Below are 21219 nucleotides of genomic sequence, written 5' to 3' on the forward strand. Positions count from 1 at the left end.
AATCGAGTCAGTGACCCTTTGGTTCACAGGCCTGTGCTCAGTCCACTGAGCTACACCAGTCAGGGCACAATTTTTTTAACATAAAAAAAAGCTTAAAGTCAAAATTTGAAAAGTAACTTCTTATATTTCCAGAATGAATTTTATAGTTTAATGTTATCATGAAATCTTTTAAAATTTTTTATCCTCACCCGAGTATATGTTTATTGATTATAGAGAGAGGACGGGAGAGAAGGAGAAAAACATCGACGTGAGAAAGAAACATTGATCGGTTGCCTCCTGCATGCATCCTAACTGGGAATCAAACCTGCAACCTTTTGGTGCATGATATGACACTCCAACCAACCAAGCCACCTGGCCAGGGCTATTATGAAGTTTTGAGGAGTCTTTTTGCACTAGAAAAGTTTGATGTGCATGATTTTAAGTATTGCCATTTTTGTAATTTAGGTAAATTATGCTGATAGGATCATAATTTCTTGAAATTGTGTTATGTTCATTATTTTGTTTGGGGAAAAACTTGAAATTTACCAGAAAATGCTGGCACTTGATGTTTGAAACAACTTGGTATCCGCATATCACTAATCATTATAAAATGTTCCATATTGAAGCACTGGTAATAAATATGAAATGAGAAACCTTATAAAATTTCTTGAAATTCGAGGTGATTCATGCTCAATTTTTGTAGGTATTCCATTGGTATTTGAAAATAATGCACATGCTCTTTATTTTTTTGAGAGAGAAATTAAATATATATTAGATAAAGTTTATTAATTAAATTATTAAAATTCTATATATATATCAGAAATTGATAGATTGAGTAAACAGAACTTAAGAAAGAAGGTAAAGGATTTGAATAATTTACTTAACAAATTTGATCATATATATATGTGTGTGTATATATATATAGAGAGAGAGAGAGAGACAGAGAGTCTCCCACTATGTTGTGCACTTGTCATTTTCTTTTTGTATTAATAATATTTTCAAATTTATACTTTATAAGTTATATCAGGTAAGGTTTTTGATTGTTCTATCTTTTTTTGTAAATTGTTTTTTTATTAATATAAAATATTCCTGTTTGTCATTTAGTGATGTTTTAGTCTTAAAATTTATTGCACGTGAAATAAATATCACCATATTTTTTTTCTCCTTATTAGCATTTATCTTGGTTTTCCAAAACTTTATTTTGATTATTTTGGGTCATTTTGTTTTATTTGTATTTCTTTTTTTTCTTTCTTTTTAAAATTATCACCAAGGACATATCTACTAATTTTAGAGGAGAGAAAAAGGGAGAGAGTGAGAGAGGAACATCAATCAATTGCCTACTATACATGCTCTCACCAGGGATCAAACCCACAACCTAGGAATATGCCCTGACTATGAATTGAACCCCCATCCTTTTTGTGTATGGGATGATGCTCCAACTAACTGAGCCACTTGTCCAGGGCTGGGGTCATTTTGTTTTAGATATGTCTCTTATAAAAAGCATATGAGGAAAGACTCCATTCTCATTCTAAATAGCATGGGAACTTAAATTTTTCAGAAGTTTTCAGTCCTGTGTAAATATATTTAGATGTATATGAAACCTCCAGATAACCCTATGATTACCCCCTGAAGGAATCCAGACCACCTGACATCCACTTGACATTCATTATCTAGACCACTGGATATGACCAGACCTTCTGGTACCTATCATCCAGACCCCTAACATCTTACTAATAACTGTCCTGAACCAATCCCATGGCTTAGAATGCTGAACTGGTTATTCTCAAGAATGTACTTTCTACTATAAGAAATCTTAATTTTGCTTTGCACTTTGGGACACTTCTGGGTTTCTGCTTAGCTGTGTTCCAAGTTTGCAAACTCTAAGACCTTTGAACAAATATTTATCATTTATTTCTAGCAATACTTTCAGACATTTTTCAGTTTATTGACATATATAACTGGATTTTTAAAAACAAATACAGAGCTTTTTTTTTCCTATTGATAGAGGAACTTAATAGATTCATACGATCAGATCATATCCTGAAATGTTATTTTATGTTTCCCATCTGCTATACTTTCTTGCTGATGTTTTTCTTCTCTCCAAAGATCAAGAGAAAGTCCTAAAAGTTTCCAGAGTAAAAAGTAAGATTACTTCTCACACCAGTCAGAATGGTTATCATCAACAAATCAACAAACAAGTGCTGGCAAAGAAGTGGAGAAAGGGGAACTTTTTGCATTGTTGGTGGGAATGCAGACAGGTGCAGTCACTGTGGAAAGCAGTGTGGGAATACCTCAAAAAATTAAAAATGCAACTGCCTTTTGACCCAGAAATTCCACTTCTGGGAATTTATCCAAAGAAACCTGAAACACTAATTCAAAAGAACATAAGCACCCCTGTGTGCATTGCAGCATTATTTACAATTGCCAAGATATAGAAGCAGCCCAAGTGTCCATCAGTAAATGAGTGGATAAAACAATGATGGGACATTTACATAATGGAATACTACTTGACCATGAAAAAGAAGAAAATTCACCCTTTTCAACAGTACGAGTGGATCCGTAGAACATTACACTAAGTAAAATAAGTCAGTCAGGGAAAGACAATACCATATGATTTGACTCATGTGGAACCTAATGAACAAACTGAACTAATAAGCAAAATAGAGACAGACTCATAGGTAGAAAGCAGGCGATAACTCTGGGGGCAGTGTTAAGGGGTGGAGGGATTGATAAAAAAGGAAAAAAGACTCATGGACATGGATAACAGTGTGGTGATTGCAGGGGGTGGACATATGGGGATAAATGGTAATGGAAAAAATACAATTAAAAATACAGGCAGCAAAAGACAAATACCATGTGATCTCACCTATAAGTGGACCCTAATGAACAAAACAAACAAACAAGCAAAACAGAACCAGAAGCATGGAAACAAAGAACAGACTGACAGTGAACAGAGGGGAGAAGGGAGAAGGATAAGGGGGAATGATAAGGGGAAGGGTCTAGTTAACAAATAGGTATAAATGACCAATGGACATGGACAACAGAGTGGGATTGACTGTGGGAGTCAGATGTTGGTGCAGAAGGGGAGAGCAACAGAGGAAAATTGGGACAACTGTAATAGAACAATAATTATAAAAATTATTTTTTAAAGATTTTATTTATTTTCAGAGAGGGAAGGGAGGGAGAAAGAGAGAGAGAAACATCAATGTGTGGTTGTTGGGGGTCATGGCCTGCAACCCAGGTATGTACCCTGACTGGGAATCGAACCTGCGACACTTTGGTTTGCAGCCGGCACTCAATCCACTGAGCTGTGCCAACCAGGGCAAAAAATTATTTTTTAAAAATAATAAGAAACAGAATGTCAATGGACTTTGTATCATCAATACAGGATACTGGAAGAAAACAGAACAGTGTTGCTACTTCTGAGGGGAAATTATTTTTACATTAGAACTCTACAGTCAGTCAAATGTGACTGCATTAAAATGCGAGAGGATTTAAAAAAGACTTTTTGAACATATCATGATTCTATAGGACTTGGGAAATTGTACTGCTGCACCCTGTTCAATATGGAGTGGGGAAAACCATTATGAAATTGGAGGGTCTCCTCGGGCCTAACTCTTCTTACTTGTTTAATGTATTCCTGCCAATTGTGCTTCATTGTATGCATGGATCTTTTCTGATCCCTGCTTGGGGCAGGGATCAGAAAACTAAGGCTCTTAGGCCAACCCACCCTGCCACCTGTTTTCGTAAATAAAGTTTTATTGGAACACAGCCATATTCATTCATTTATATACCTCTGACTGCTTTTATTCTGTAATGACAGAGTTGAGTAACTGCTACAGAAACTGCATAACTCACTAAGCCTTAAAACCAGAACTGTTATGTGCTTCATAACAGAAATTGTTTCCCTGGCCTAGAGTTTCTCTGAAACTGTGTTTCTGGAATAGTCTTCCACATATGAGATAGACCATGGTTTTCTACTTTCTGCTCTGTCAATCTAATCATACCTTTTTTTGTGGTTCATTATTTTTAAAAATACTTTTTCTAGGTATTTTGGGTAGGAAGAAAGGTAGGTCTATTTTACAGAGAAATCCAAGGACAATTCAGTGTAAATGATAGCATTTTAATGTAAACTGCTTTTCACTTGTTTCTTTATTTCCAGTTTTCTTATAGAATTTGTTATTGGGAGATCTTTTTAATCCTTTCAGATTAAATCTGACAGCACAGCAAAAGACATGGTATAAAGTTATATATCCTCTCGCAACCACCTTTTGGTTCAGTTACTAAAAGGTTCATAAATATGTCACTGGAAATGTTACTGATATTGATTTTTTCTCCTTTGAGCCTTTTTATATTTATATTATGTGAGGCACAAAATTAATGTTTTTCTTCTTAGTTTTACTTTCCTGCCTTGAACAGTAAAACACTATTATTGATATGTTTATTTATTCAGCATCTACTTTGTGCCAATTGCTGTTCTAGGCTCTGGGGCTACAATGGTGGTAGGAAAACTGATGCTCTTTCTCCTCTCATGGAGTTTAAGGTATAGCTGGGGAGACAGAGATTGATCAAATATTGTATTATGAACCATGTGAAATGGTGTGAAAAAAAAGGTATAAGAGTCTTCAATAAAATCTAAAAGGTGGTCTCAACCTGAAAATGGTAGTTCTAGGAATGCTTCCCTGAGAATGTAATGTTTGTTAAAATTTGCAGAAGGAGTAGGAATTAACTGAGTAAACTTGGAGAAAAGAAATGATTGGAGAAGAAATAACACACTATGTAAATGCTTGAGGCAATACTAACTGTGGCACATTCTATAAGGGAGAGTATTGAGAAATGAGACTGAAAAAGGGGGCATGGGTTTATATTATATTCATGATATGTATTTTGGTCTTAATCTTTAGTGCAATTGGAATCTATTGACAGGGTATTAAGCTGGGAAATGACATGATCTTATTTAAAATTAAACAAAAACCATTTTGTCAACTGTGTAGGAAATTGGATGGAGGATATGAAATGGCCATTTAAAGACTTTTAGATTGATCCAGGTGAAGGTTGGTGAAAGATTGGTCTATGGTAGTAAGAGAGGAAATAAAAGAAATTGATTGATTCAAGGGGATATTCAGAAGGTAACATGAACAAGTCTTTGTAATAATTTAAATATGAAGGATGAACAAGTGGTTGGTGGCAAGGACAACTCCCAAGCCTTGGGTTTGCTCAGTTGAGTGGATTTTGGTGCTGAAATATTTACTGAGGACTTCCAGTCAAGGTGGTGGTATAGGCAGGCATGGCTTACCTCTCTGCACAACAAAACTACAACTAAAATATAGGACAACCATTTCTCAGAACCATCAGAAATCGCGTTGAAAGGAAGTCTGATAACTATGGAATTAAAGAAACTACATCTATCCAGACTGATAGGAGGTGTGGAGACACAGAACAGGTTGGTCCCACATCCACGTGTGGTGGTTACAAATTCAGAAGGGATGTCTCAGGAGTGAGGAGTCCCAGCTCCACACCAGGTCCCCTAGTCCAGGGTTTGAGTACCAGGAAGATAAATCCCCACAACTTCTGGCTTCAAAAACCAGTGGGGATTGAGTCAGAAGAAGCTTCTGGAGTCCCACACAGTTCCTCTTAAAGAACCCACCCATAGACTCGCCTACTCAGACTCACTCCTTCTGGGCTTCAGCACTAGGGTGGTGGCTTGGGTGGCTTGAGTGGTTTGAGGGGCACCAGTGACATATAGGGGGAGGCTGAGCTGTCTGGCATCAAGGTGAACAGAGGCCATTGTCCCTTTTCTGGGCCCTCCCTGCACAGAGCTGGCAGACTTTTGCTGTATCTGAGACTCCATCAAACTGGCTAACACTGACCTGCCTTGGAGATCCCCAGAGACTCTGTTCCACCCAACTTGTGGGCCCACCTAAGCTGCTTTTCCATATGAATGATTGGTCTTGGCTTATGCTTCACAACTTCCTAAATCCTCTCAAATAAGCAGCAGCTGGCCTCAATGAGCCCTAAGCCCAAAACTAGCAGCCTAGAATCACAGATTGGCTTTGCCTGGCAATCTCCAAGCCCAGCACAAATAGCAGCCATCTAAGATTGCTTTATCACTCAGGCAGGGTGGCCCTGGGCAAAGCACAGGCGGGGGCCAATCTTGGCCTGCTCCACCTGGGAAACCCCAGGGCCAGTGCACCCAGTGGACAGCTATAGACCCCATTGGAGCACCACCACCCTGCCACTGTATAGCTGATCCTCCACGGAGGGCAGAGGTTTGTTGTAAGTGGTCACAGCCAATCCTTGCAGCTGACTAGCCTGGGTATGTCCCTCTCATTGATCTGCCAACAGCAACCAAGGCTCAACTATAAGAGATGGATGTACTAAGCCTACACAAAAGATGCACCTTAAACACCAGCTTGGGTGATAAGAGACACTGTACCACGGGACCCTACAGGACACCTACTGCATTATGCCACACTACCAAGACATGGAGTCATATCAGCTTTACCTAATGCATATAAACAAACACATGGAGGCTGCCAAAAGTGAGGAGACATAGAACATGGTCCAAATGAAAGAGCAGATCAAAATTCCAGAAAAGGAGCTTAAAAACAAAATGGAACTAGAGTTCCAGCCAAGATGGAGGTGTAGGTAGAAACCCTTTGCTTCCTTATACAACCAAAAGGAGGACAGCAACCAATCTAAAATCAATAAACAACCAAAAGTGCTGGAAAATCAAATTGCGTGGAACTCCAACAACCAAAGAATTAAAGAAAAAATCAACCAGAACAACCAGACTGGTAAGGCGGTGGACCACAAGGGTGAATTCAGAAAAACCACAGCCACGCAGCAGAACAGGGGGGTGGGGCTGGGTGCCAAACTCAGCGGGCTGCACTGGAGGGGCTGACTTAAGGGGAAAATTGAGACTCAGAGCTGACTGTGGGCTATGGCTGGGGTTGCCGCGGTAGGAGATATTCCCAGTGTCACACAAGAGTTGGTTGAAAAGTGCACTAGAGACTCGCAGATGAGCGGCACTGTTCCCTCTCACCCACTGCCCCCACAGGCTGTGCCTCAGTGCAGCAAGGAGGGTTGTCCTGCTAGGGTGAATACATAAGGCCCTGCCCCCTTACAACCTATCAGCTGTGCCAAGACAAAGAAATATTACCCACATGAAAGAACAGAGCATAACCTCAGAACTAAGTGATGAGGAGATTGCCAACCTATGTGATGGAGAATTTAAAGCCTGGGTAATCAAAAATGCTCACAGATCTGATTAAGCTTGGTCAAAAAGTAAAAAAACAATGAAGGATACCTGAAGTGAAATATAGCAAAATATTCAGGAAACCAGCAATGATAGGAAGGAAACCAGGACTCAAAGCAATGATTTGGAACAAAAGAAAGAAATAAACATCCATTCAAAAGAAAAGGAAGAATACAAGAAGCCAGAAAAATGAAGAGAGACTTAGGAACTTCTGGGACAACTTGAAATGTTCCAATATCCAAATTATAGGGGTGCCAGAAGGAGAAGAACAACAGCAAGAAATTGAAAACTTATTTGAACAAATAATGAAGGAAAACTTCCCAAATCTGGTGAAGGAAATAGACTTCCAGGAAGTCCAGGAAGCCCAAAGAGTCCCAAAGAACTTGGACCCAAAGAAAAACACACCAAGGCACATCATCATTAAGTTACCCAAGATTAAATATAAAGAGAGAATCCTAAAAGCAGCAAGAGAAGAGGAGATAGTTACTTACAAAGGAGTGCCCATTAGACTATCAGCTGATTTGTCAAAAGAAACCTTGCAGGCAAGAAGGAGCTGGAAAGAAGTATTTGAAATCATGAAAGGCAAGGACCTACATCCAAGATTACTCTGTTCAGCAAAGCTTCCATTTAGAATGGAAGGGCAGATAAAGTGCTTCACTGATAAAATCAAGTTAAAGGAGTTCAGCATCACCAAGCCCTTATATGAAATGGTAAAGGGATTTATCTAAGAAAAAGAAGATAAAAAATATGAACATAAAATGACAACAAACTCACAACCATCAACAAATGAACCTAAAAGAAAAAAAAAACAATGAAAACAAAAACTAAGCAAACAACTAGAACAGGAACAGAATCAGAGAAATGGGCCCCACATGGAGGGATTTCAGTGGGGAGGGGGAAGGGAGGAATAGGGGGAAATGTACAGGGAAGAAGAAGCATAATTAGTAGTCATAAAATAGAGGGGGAGAGATAAAAATGGTATAGGAAACAGAAGTCAAAGAACTTATATGTACAACCCATGGACATGAACTAAGGTGGGGGGGGATGTTGGAGGGCTAGGGGAAAAGTAGAATAAAAGAGGAAAATTGGGAAAACTGTAATAGCATAATTAATAAAAATACTGAAAAAATAAAAAATTGGAGATAAGCAATCTATTAGATACAGAGGTCAAAACACTGGTTATAAGGATGCTCAAGGACCTTAGTGACGATCTCAACAGCATAAAAAAATCCAGTCATAAATGAAGGATACACTAATTGAAATAAAGACCAATTGCAGGGAAACAACACTAGAGTTTTGTTTCCCAAACAAAACTCTATGATTTGTTCCAAAACTCAATGTTCCAAAACTCAATGATTTGGAACATATGGAACCAAAAAACAACCAATCAGAACAAGAAGAAAAAGAATCCAAAAATATGAGGATAGTATAAGAAGCCTGTGGGGACAACTTCAAGGTATCCAACATTCACATAATAGGCGTCCAGAAGGAAAAAGAAAGAGAAGAAACTGAAAACTTATTTGAAAAAATAATGAAAGAAAACTTCCCTAATTTGGTGAAGGAAAGAGACATGCAGGTCCAGAAAGCACAGAGAGTCCCAAACAAGGTGGATGCAAAGAGGCCCACAACAAGACACATCGTAATTAAAATGCTAAAGGTTAAAGACACAGAGATGGGAGGGGGTATGTGGGAGGATGGGTGAGAAGTGAGGGATTAAGAAGTACAAATAGGTAGTCACAGAATAGCCATGGGGATGAAAAGTACAGTATAGGAAATGGAGTACCCAAAGAACTTACACCCATGACCTGTGGACATGAACAAGGGTGAGGGGATTGCCTCACGGAGTGGGGGGTGCTGGGTGGAAGGGGGCAAAGGGGGAAAAGTCAGAACAAGTGTAATAGCATAATCAATAAAATGTAATTTAAAATATTTATTGAAATAAAAAACACCAAAAATGAACCAAGTTGGGAGGATAGATCATGTTTCGGCTTGGGATGTTTGAGTGGGAAGAGCCTCTGATACATGCAAACAAAGACTTCACCTAGCTCTATTGGTCTAGAGCCAAAAGAAAGGTCCATGAGAGATGAACATTTAAGATATATGGCATTTAAGCTGTGGGTGTATTTGAGGTTGTCTAAGGAGAGAGCCTACAACTGAGCCTTGAGGAAGTAAGAGGCAGCATAGAAGAGGATGAGCCAACAGAGAGGAAAATGAAGTAGCAGCCATGAACAAAAGAGCAAGACCAGAAGTGCACAGTATCATGGAAGCCAAAGGACAAGTATTTTTAAGGAAGGAATTTGCCATCATTGTGGCTGCTGATTGAAGAAGAGCATCAAAATTTTTTTTCAATCTGTTGGCAAAAAAATTATTAGTGATCTTTATGAAAATAGTTACATAGTTTGGTAAGGGAAATGTCCAGATAGAAATATGTTGAGAAATCGGTGGCAGGTGAGAAAACTGATGGAAATGTAATGAATCTTTGGTGATGAAGTGGAGTCTCCAGAAAAGAAAGTGAATTTAAAATAGTTTTCTTTTTCTCTTTTTCTTTCTTTCCTTTATTCTCTTTTCTTGTTTTCATTATTTTTAAAATGTTTTTATTTAGTCTTTATCCGAGTATATGTTTATTGCTTTTATAGAGAGAGGAGGGGGCAGGGAGGGAGGGGAAAAGAGAGAGAAACATCAAAGTGAGAGAGAAACATCAATCATTTTCCTCCTGTATGCACCCCAACCCAAGACCAAACCTGCAATCTAGGTATATGCTGTGACCGGGAATCAAACCCATAACCTTTTGGTGTATGGGAGAGTCCTCCAATCAACTGAGCCACCTGGCCAGGGCTCATTCTTTATTTTTAATGCAAGAAAAGTGGGTATGATTAAATGGGATAGAAATATTCAGAAGAGACCAATAAGTTAAAGATACTGAAGAGAAATAAAGTAATAAAAAACTTAAGGCTCCTAAAACAGGAGAGAGTGGGATTCAGAATTTAGGGAGAACTGGAAGACTTGGAGAATGATTGTTCTCTCACAGTCTCATGTCCTCTCATGCTTAGGACAGTTATGTCTTCAAAGTACTGTTCAGGTGGATTTGTCATGATTGTTTTTTGTTTGTTGTTTTTAGCTCAGTGAAAGATAATGAAGTAGAGAAGGACCATTTAAGTCATTTGCTTTTGACATCATTATTCTAACATGCACATAGCCTTTTTCCTTTTAAAATACATTTGTGGCATGTGCTTTTTAGGGCATGAGGTCCTTCACATCAAAGACTCTGCCAATGTTACTTTATGTCTCCCCTAGCTCTCTTTGTGGGATTCAATGTTTTGCCTAAAGTCTAGTTCAACTTTCAAATAAATGGGGAAGATGAAGTACAGGCAGTTCTTACTTCTCATCATTGCTGCTGACTCACTGGCACCGCCAGTACCTCATATCTCTCTGTTATCCTGCAGGCACTGTTTTCTGTGTAGGTCCAAATGGTAAAAACCAATGGCGAATGATCAGTAATACACATGACTGTCAAGTGTTTATTTTATATCAAGGTGATTAAATACATGGTTTTCAGAATATATTACATCTGAAGATGAGCTAATCAGTATCTGAAGGTCAGTATCCAATCTTTTATCAAACAGCAAAAAATATGAAGACCTAGTGAACATTAATCAGATAAACCAGTATAGAATTAAGCAGAAAAATTTAGCACTTAAAAAAAAGATGTCAATCTTGTATCCTTTTTCTTTTTTGGTGTATTATTTAGTGATTTTTATCCAGCTAAACAAGTGTGAAAAACTAAGAGAAAGACATTGTGGGATAAAAGAAAAGATACAACTAATCCAGTAATAAAATTGCTGACACTTCTTAAAAGCATTTTTTACAAAAGGAGTATCAAAATGTTCAGCAGGCATTGAAGGCAATAATCCAAATTAAAAAACTCAATTCTCTTCAAGAAGAAAAAATGGAGTAACTTTTATGTAATAGCATAGGTTAGAAGCTTGAATTCATCTATAACATGGATAAAAAGGGAGGTATTACTTCTTCTCTATAAGACATATACAATCAGAAACGCTAAAAAATCAAAAAGCTATACAAGAAATACAGAATCCAAGCATGCAATCTAGTATGTATAATCCTTTTCAATAATTGGTGGAGAGGACGAAAGGAAAATCCTTAAAACCTTGAGTCCAGAACATACTTATTTGAGTGGCACAGGGATTATGATGTTGGTACCACCTTGGCATGATTATGCTTCTCTACAAAAGGTCCTGCTCCTGAAGGACAGCTCTTCCCTTCAGCCACCACTCTCCCTGGGAATTGTCCTTCCCTGGGATTGCCAGCCAAGAGGAATCATTGTCCCTTGCTGATTTCCCTTAACACTGCCCACATTTTTGTAAAAATCCTTTCATTAAACTCTCTTCAATCACCTCTTTTGAAGTACCTACTGGTACCCTGAAATCAAGAGAAAGAAAGACAATACTTTAAATTCCATTTAAGTTTCACCCAGTGATGATTAGAGGTCATGAGCTGAATGTGAGATGAGTTAAGAGACACAAAACTCCTCTTCCTTCTGTTAGCCTGTTTCATCTCCATATGCCTCTCGAAATGTGCTCATTTGGTGGCGTGTGTGATTCTGCTGTTTGTTAGGTACAAACGGCTCCTAAATGCAAACATACTATGTTGGGCATAAGTGAATAAACAGAAATCAATTCCCATTGACACGATTAACTCATTAGAACTGCTGTGCAAGTTACTAAAAAGTTCTTCTGCTGCATCTTAGTGAACAGATCAGCTGTTTCTACTCACCCCTCTGGAGATCTTGTGTGGTCAAGGCATAGCTTCCACCACCACAGTGGCCCTGCCTGCCTGTATTCCAGAGGAGGAACTGGTTATGTTGGATTTACTGAGAAACCATCCAGTCTGGAACTTTATAAGCTGGTGAAATAAAATGTTGAAAAAGAAACATGCCCCTAAATCACCGCATAACCTTCAAAATCAATCTGGCATTCCCATGTTGGGTTATGAAAAGGTACTTATAAGGTGTTTTGATGTGATACAAACACAGCTCAACAGAAGCCCAAATCCAAGCATAAGGCTCATTGACTAATGACTGAATTTTCCATTTTTTATGAAAACATCTCTTGGTGTTCAGGTTAGCTCAAATAGTGAAAATCACTGCTTCTCCTTCCTCCCGGCTTCAGATCTACTTCCATTTTGACATCCTTCTCTCATTTGCTTGGGCCCATTCTGTATCTGGTTCACTCGGTTGTCCATGGGCAACCACACTGTGGGCATTAAAATTTCTCCCCACCCTGCTTTCAAATGCCTATGTGTATTGTGACTCAGCTGTGAAATAGGCAACAAGAACTTAGAATTTCCCCACTCTGGGTACTTTTCTCTTTCCTTGGTGCTCCCTTTCCCCATTGCACAAGATCTTTTAACTTTAAAGCCAACTCTCTCCTCCAAAAGAAAATTTTCAATTATTTATATTTGATCTGAATTTCTAGTCTAATAATAACACATCATTGCCTTAAGTATATACAATTAGTTTTGTTGTACTTTGATATGGTTATGGTGCTATTGTATGATTACCACTTTTAATCCAGCATGCTTGTGGCCAGATTCCACAGCTGGCTGGATATAGCACTATCATCCTTCTCAACTTAGAGCAATTAAAAGGGCTCATTTCTACCCAGTAGTAACCTAGTGTTTGCCATTACATATACTGATTGGTCGTGTGCCAAGCATTGTGTGGGGTACTTTATATGCGCTGTTTACAATCACTTTGGAGTTTTTATTATCCCCACTTTAAGATAAGAGACTAAGCCTGTTCCTTCTTCTTAATGCTACCCTATTTCCTCCCTCCTCTTTTGAACATAGGCTTTTGGGGGTTAATTTTTAGGATAAGGGTTATTTGAAATAATAATTAGAGGAACAGTAACTGATATTTATTGAGCACTTACTATATACAAAGTATTGTGCCAAACATTCTACCATAATTATCTAATTTATGCTTTATGCCAACCCTTTGGGGTGAGAATTACCTTAAAGCACAGAGAGATTAGATACTTTGTCCTAAATTATACTTCTGACAAGTGGTGGAGTGGGGTTTGAAGCTGAAACCATCTGACTCTTGTTCCTCAACACTGGAGTTACCCTCATTTTCGTGTGGATACTTAATACAGTGATGAGCAAGTTCACTGAAACTTTAATAAGAATTAAGTAATAATGTAAGTTATAAAGCATATTATGAAAATCACTCCATGTTGGCTAATTGCATAATAGAACATTTGTGAACTTTTTAAGTTTAAAAATTTTAAGTTTTTAAATAATACCTAATAAAAACTGGAAAACATAGCACTCATAATTTTTTCTGAGCTGAAAGTACACCAAGTACACACAAACATTCAGCAGCATCTTCTGGTCTCTGTTATATTCCCTTCCTGTTTGTCACTTCCCTTAGAAATGCTAACAAAACCCCTATAGTATCTCTTTAAAAAATGGTTTACCCAGTAGATTTTTGAAATTCTTTATAAGAGCACTAGAGGCTAATTAATGGTTGCTTGCCTTATTTACTTTTATTCTCCCTGCCAGGCACATCTCTTGTGTTCATAAACTTAATTTTGTACAACCTCCATTCAGGAAATAGGATATCTTAAATTAAAAATGCCTTTCATTCTGTACATTTTATGCTAGTCTTTCCTTTCAATTTCTCTTTCTCCAAAGTTTCTTTTCTCTTCTTAAAAAGTTCCTTAAACTTGTTGCTCAATTCTTCTTTTCTACGTCTTGAATCCTTGTTCACTTCCTCAAAAATAAAATTAGAGCCATCCACCAAGGGTTCTTTCCTGGTCCCGTGGTACCTGTAATTCCATTGTAAGTCAGCAGCCTTTTTTGCATAAATTCCTGTATCCTGCCTGACTTCCTGGAAAAAGCTCTTTACTAAAAAAAATTATTTCACATTTTAAACAACTTATTTTAAATAATAACTGACGTACACTATTACATTTACTTTCTTTCCTTTCTCTCTCCACATTCTAACTTTTCACATTGCTTCTCTAACACTTTTATTTTTCAATCATTTTGCTGCATTCTTTCTGCTCCTTTCATTGCCTCTGCCCATTTGTTTGAAAGACTGCCTAACCCACTTTGGTTTCTTATATTCTGTGTGATCCAAATTAAAGGAAGTATTGATTTTAAGACCAATTCCCTTCCCCTCTCTTTTCTCTTTCTTCTTCCCCCAATTAAAGGTTTGGTTCCTGTTGGCTTATGGAACTCTTGTTGTTTCCTATATGATTGTAGAATGGTGGTTATCAAATTGACTTGGGATATTTTCTCAAATAACTCTATCTTGACCTCATTTCTTCTAGCCTTATTTTGATACTCCTAGAGAGGAGTGATATAAATGATAGAGAGCAGACACAAGCTTTCTGACAAAGTTTCTCAGGTGATTTTCCTGCTGTAACAGGGGACTCAAGACTTGGAAAATTTTAGCTGATGGTGAAAAGTTATGTCTAGCAAGTAATGTGTATGTTAAGCTTTTGTTTCAGAAACTACAGATAAGGCCCATCCTGGCTCCTGGGAAAAGCAGTCTACCTCTTGGGGCACTGGCTAGAGATACCACCTGGGGACAAGTTGGAGGCATCCGGGTCTTTTGTGTGACCACCCTCCCTCTTGGGAACAGCTAACTGCTGAGAACACCAGGACATGAGTGCTGCAACCCTAATCCTCCCTGAATTTCAAAGCCCTCACCGCATCTTGCTTGTCCTCCCCCACCCCCTTATAAAAGATCTGGCCAGGAAAGAGAAGGGAAGATGGTTTGTTAGGGTATGAACCCGCCATCTTCTCGGATCACCAGCCATCTGAATAAAGCGCCCATAAAAGATTCAATCGCTGTCTTTGCTTATTGGATTTGGTAGTGACAGGCAGCCCGAATGCAGGTGTCTTTTCTAGTTACATGACCTCTATTCCTGCTTCAGATATAGCTCCTCCACCCTAGAGGCTTCCACTTTCTGGATCAGACATAGATGCCTTTGTTTAAAGCAGTATCCTGCCAGTTGATGAATGGGCCATCAGTTTAGTAAGTGGTGAATGTAGTGCTTCTGGTGCAACATGTGAATGGCACAAGGAAGGGATCAAAAGCTCCTCTTCTATCTCTGCAGAGTAATTTACTTGCTGGATTTAAGGGTTAGGGGTTGAGCTAAGATTCATCTTATTATAATTAAGAGTAGTTCCACACTCTTAAATGGGACTTACTTAAATTTTGAGCCAAGCACTTTAAAAAAAATGTTATTCTGAGTTCATATTAGACCAAGCCTCTGGCTCATGTATAGAGTCTGCCTCAAATTCTCCAAAAACTGAAAGTTCAAATAAAAATACTGAAACAAGTACTCTTCAAGCAATGTCTAGATGTTGTCTACTGGTTTGTCTGAGTAGGACTCAGAGCTTTGGATAGAAGTTAAAAAAGAAAAAGGCCGCAGATACTGTCCATCTCCAGTGAAATTCAAAGAACTGTCTGCATCTGATGAGGCATCAAATCGACTGCACCCCTCAAGGTGCAGAACAAAAATAAAGAACAAGAAGTTTATTTTTGTGTTTGATAAGGAGGTGCAACAAATAGAAGTATGAAGAACATACATTTACTGATTTGTCTGATAATAATTCAGATTGTAAAATTGATTACCAGTATTTAAACAAGATTTTGATTATAATTGAGATACTGCCTTACTTCGGAAAACATCCTAGATGAGATCAAACAGGAAACCACAAATCTCAGGCAAAAATTACATCTGTAGTTGCTAAAGTTATCAATGATATTCTATATTCCTGTGAATAGGATTTGTGCATGAAAGATGATAAAGACAAACACAAGTATTAAGAAAGCGAGACAGTGATTTAGAATTTACATGGAAATTCAAAGCCCTGGCTGGCATAGCTCAGTGGATTGAGCATGGGCTACGAACCAGTGTCACAGGTTCAATTCCCAGTCAGGGTACATGCCTGGGTTGTAGGCCATGACCCCCAGCAACTGCACATTGATGTTTCTCTCTCTCTCTCTCTTTCTCCCTCTCTAAAAATAAATAAATAAAATCTTAAAATAAAAAGAACCATTAAAAAAAAGAAATTCAAGAAACTCAACTCAGCCAAAATAATATTGGAAAAGAAGTACAGAATTGAAGAACGCACACTTCCTAATTTAAAAACTTACCTCAAAGCTACAATTATCAAGAGAGTGTGGTACTACTATAGGGATAGATGTTTAAATCAATGAATAGAATAATTGAGAGTCCAGAAATAAACCATGTGGTAGGCTAATTTGTGAAAATGATGCCCAGACCACTCAATAGAAAAAGAATAAGATTTTCAAGAAAATTATGCCGGGACATTTGGATAGTTATGTGCAAAAGACTGAAGTTGAACCCTTACCTCATAAGAATACATAAAGAACTTTTATAATTCAGTAATGAAAGAACAAATATGCCAATTAAAAATGGACGAAGAATATGAATAGATACTGCTGAAAGAAGATATACAAATGCCATTGTACATAAAATGATGACTGATATCATTACCCACCAAGAAAATGCACATAAAAATCACAGTTGAGCCCTGGCCAGGTACTCAGTTGCAGCGTTGTCCCTTACACTAAAATGTGGTGGGTTTGATTCCTGGTCAGAGCAGATACCTAGTTTGCAAGTTTGATTTTTGGCTAGAGGGCATACAAGAGGCAACCGATTGATGTCTCACTCTCTCTCTCTCATCCTTCCCCCCTCTCTAAAATCAGTAGACATATCCTCCGGTGAGGATTAAAAAAAAAACCCCAACAATTGAACTAATACCTCGCCCACCCACTAGGATGGTTAAAATTGAAATGACAGTAACTGGTACTGACAAGGATGGGGAGAAAGTGGAACTCTCAGACCCCGCTGGTGGGAACGTGAAAACGTGCAGCCGCGTTAGAAAACAGTCTAGTAGTTCCTCAAAAGGTTAAATAAAGATTTCTATATGACCCAGCCTTTCCACTGTTAGATATACACTCAGAAGAGATGAAAATATATTATGTCTGTCTGGAAAAAGTCCAGCCACTGCTAATATAATGAGAAAGGTTTGTGTGTCTTCAGTGTAACCTGGCAGCCAGGACAGTGGACTGGACTGCACATGTGTGAACCATAATGACTTCACTGTACTAGTCAGTGGGGGTGGTAGATGCCACTGAGTGTGCATGGGTACTGTGTGACCTTCACATTCAAAATGATTGAGGGAGTAGAGCAATGAATCTGCATCGAATTTTGCATTAAGCTTGAACATTCCTCCACAGAATCTATTTGGATGATTTAGGGGCCACAGCTATGGGCAGCTAGTGATTTGCAGCTTCATCATGACAATGTGCCCACTCATGCATCGTGTCTCATGCAGAATTTTTTGATGAAACATCAAATCACCCAAGTGACTGAGCCCCATGAAGCTCAGATTTGGCACCCTGTGACTTCTGTCTTTTCCCCAAACTAAAATCACCTTTGAAAGGGAAGAGATTTCAGACCATTGATAAAATTCAGAAAAATACACTGGGGCAGTTGATGGCAATTGGGAGAACTGTGTGAGGGCCCAACCTAGTTTGAAGCGGACTGAGATGTCATTGTCTTATGTACAATGTTTCTTGTATTTTTTATCTTCAATAAATGTCTCTATTTTTCATATTACATGGCTAGATATCTTCTGGACAGACTTTGTATGTCCAAACAAAAACTTGCACATGAATGTTCGTAGAAGCATTGCAAAAGTGAAAAGAACTCAAATGTTCATCAACTGATAAATGGTTAGATAAAATATAATAAATCTATATAACACAATATTATTTGACAATAAAAAAGTATTGATACATGCTGCAACATGAAAACATGCTAAGTGAATGAAGCCAGTCAAAAGGGCCACACATTGTATGATATTATTTATATGAAATGTGCAAATAAGGAAAGCTGTAGAGATAGAGGGCTGTGAGATAGGGGAGGTAAAAGTGGAAGTAGATGCAAGTTGGTACCAGATTGTTTTTTGCATGGTAATGAAAATGTTCTAAAATGATTGTGGTGATGATTGCAGAGTTCTATTTATATATTAAAAACCACTGAATTGTATACTTTAAATGGGTAAACTGTATCACATATGAATTATATCTTAATAAAGTTGTTATAAAAAAAGAAAAAAATTGCTACTCTGTTGGTATAGAATAAAGCCCTTAAAAACTAGTTCTGAAGACACTTTTCTGTGTAGAACATCAAGCAACTAGTATTTCACTGCCTAGCAGGCTGATAGTGAAATACTAGTGGATATTACACTGCAGTGCTACGGAAAGCTTTAAAAAAGGGTAAATTGAACAGAATATAATTGAAAACTACCTTTTTCTGATTTCACAAATCTTTCTTTCTTTTGCAGCACACCAAAAATATATATATTATATGTTTTGCTGGTCTGACAAAAAATAGATATAATTTTGATTCAGTCACATCGGATGGTTATTGGTTGTGATATTTAAAAAATATATGTATCTTTTTTTTAAAATTTGACAATCTAAGGGAAAAGAGGTCAGTGCCCCTGACTAAATAGTCAGGTGTTGCATGTTTTAAAAACTCTTGCAGAACACCAATCACAAAATGTTTCTATTATCACTGGCCAGATTTTATTTTCAACTTTCTTACTTATGCTTTGGAATGTATAAGACTTCAGAAGAAAAGAGAGTGGACATGCTAATCCACCATGGTTAGGAATAAAACAAAAAAGTGAACTCCTGCGTTAGACAGACCTGAGTTCACATTCTGACTCAGCTCATTGTAGGTCACCATGAAAATGTTGTTCAGCTAATTTAGGGCCACAGCTAAGGAACACTGTTGAAATCTCTTTTCTCATACAGTCCTGGTATAAATGAGTATTTGTTTTTGATTACTCTATATGCTCTGACCCTTCTTTTTTAATTAATTTTTTTAGAGACAGAAAAGGGAGCAGGAAAGGGTAGAGAAAAGGAGAGCAGAGGGTAGAGGGAGGGAGGGAGGGGAGAGAGAGAGAGAAATTAATGTGTTGTTCCTGCTATTTATGCCTCCATCCATTAGTTGTTTCTTGTATGTGCTCTGACTAGAGATTGAACCATTGAACCTGCAACTTTGGTGTACTGAGATTATGCTATAACCACTGAACTACCTGGCCAGAGCTCTACTGACCCTTCTTTTGATGCCAGTATCCAGAAATTTCTTTGGGGGAAATATCTTCCTCAATTCCTGTACTTTTGCTTTATTTGTATTTATTCCTGATTTTCCATATATGCACCTCTAGCCCAGCTGATCAGCACATTCCATGGTTTAGGGATGGGGACAAATCAAATTTAGCCCTTGGGATTAAGTTTAAGACCTTTATTTGAGTTGTTGTAGTGGAGTTCTCTTTGCTGCTGCTTCTGCTGAATTGAATCTGACAGGGCAAATATCTGAAGATGCTCAATCGTTTTGTTTATATGAAGCCTGAGCATGCGGCTGACATGGTGATAGAGGAGAGAGATGCAGAAAATCTGACCCTAAGGGAACATCACGTATGGCACTTGATAAAAATGACCATGTCAGTCCTAGACTTTTCAGTTCAATTATATACACTTAAACATTTGCTTTTAAACTTAAACAAATATAAATTGGCTTTTTAATTACCTGTACCTAATGAATCCTAAAGGTAACATTACCTACTATTCTAGTTACTATGACTGTGTAATAAATGATCCCTAAACTTCATGTTTTAAAATGAGATTCTGGCATGGTTTAAAAGAGGAAAATATTTATTTTGCCACAGTCTGGGCAGGAATTGGAGGGGTAGCTTATTTCTGCTGTGTTCAGTGTTAGCTGTGGTAGTTGGAAGACTACAGGCTGGAATCATCTGGAGGCTAGCTTAGTCACATGTCTGACACCTGTGCTGAGAAGACTCAAACAGATGAGACTGATGAATGTGGGCTTCTTTCTCTCTCTCACCTCTCTAATCTTTCATTGTGATCTCCCCAGCATATCCACTTCAGGAGAGCAGAAATCCTTACATGTCAGCTGAGGGCTCACAAGGCACAATTTTTAAGGGAGAGAGTACTGGGAAGAAATTCCATCGTCGTTTGTGTCCTAGCCTCCGAACTCAGTCACATCCACTATACTCTCAGTCCCACTGAAATTCAAGAGGAGCAAATGTAGACCTCCACATCTTCATGGAGGAGTCAATATCATACCATAAAAACTTACTGGTGTGGTTGTCATGAAAATACAATCAGCCAAAGTTTGTGGGGTAGTTTTAAAGATTAAATAAGAAAAATTTTCAAAAGACTGTATGGCAAAAACATAATATAAAGCTAAAGACTTGACAACGTGGGGGGCAGCAGGGTATGGAAGCTGTAAGGAGACCTTGGGACAGTGGTAAGGATGACTTTTTTCTTTTTATGTGGCCCTCATTACAAAGAAAAAGGCAGAACCCATTGTCAATATGTCTAGTGTTCTCTGGGAAAATAAATATGGACTAGTATTTTAAATTTTAAACCATCCTCCCATCCAAATTCAGCATTTTCAAAATAGTCCTCCTGTTATTATAAAATGTATACATCAAGTTTGGTCAGAAACTTGTTCCCCATTCATTCTTTTTTTCCAATTATTTATTAATGATTTTATATTTTATTAGGTATCTTGTGTGTCCAATGTACAAAATATAAGAGTAAACAAGGAAAGTTCCCCCTCCCGCCACCATTCTTGGGACATCATTCAGTTTCCCCACAGGCCACACCAGCATCATTAGTTTTTCATCTACCCTTTCTTAATTTTTTGTGTAATAATGAATAATTAAATCTCAATTCATTTTGATTTTACTAAGAATGGGACTATAACTAACATATTGTGTGTGGGGATGGGTGGAGGGTGGTTGGAACTTTTATGATTTTCAGCTTTGATCTCCCACCTTCAGACTTGTAACATTGGCCCTGAGCATCCAGTGGTTCCTTG

This window comes from Phyllostomus hastatus, unplaced genomic scaffold, assembly GCF_019186645.2.
Source record: "Phyllostomus hastatus isolate PE091 unplaced genomic scaffold, TTU_PhHast_1.1 phas_scaffold_78, whole genome shotgun sequence".
In the NCBI taxonomy this organism is placed as follows: domain Eukaryota; kingdom Metazoa; phylum Chordata; class Mammalia; order Chiroptera; family Phyllostomidae; genus Phyllostomus; species Phyllostomus hastatus.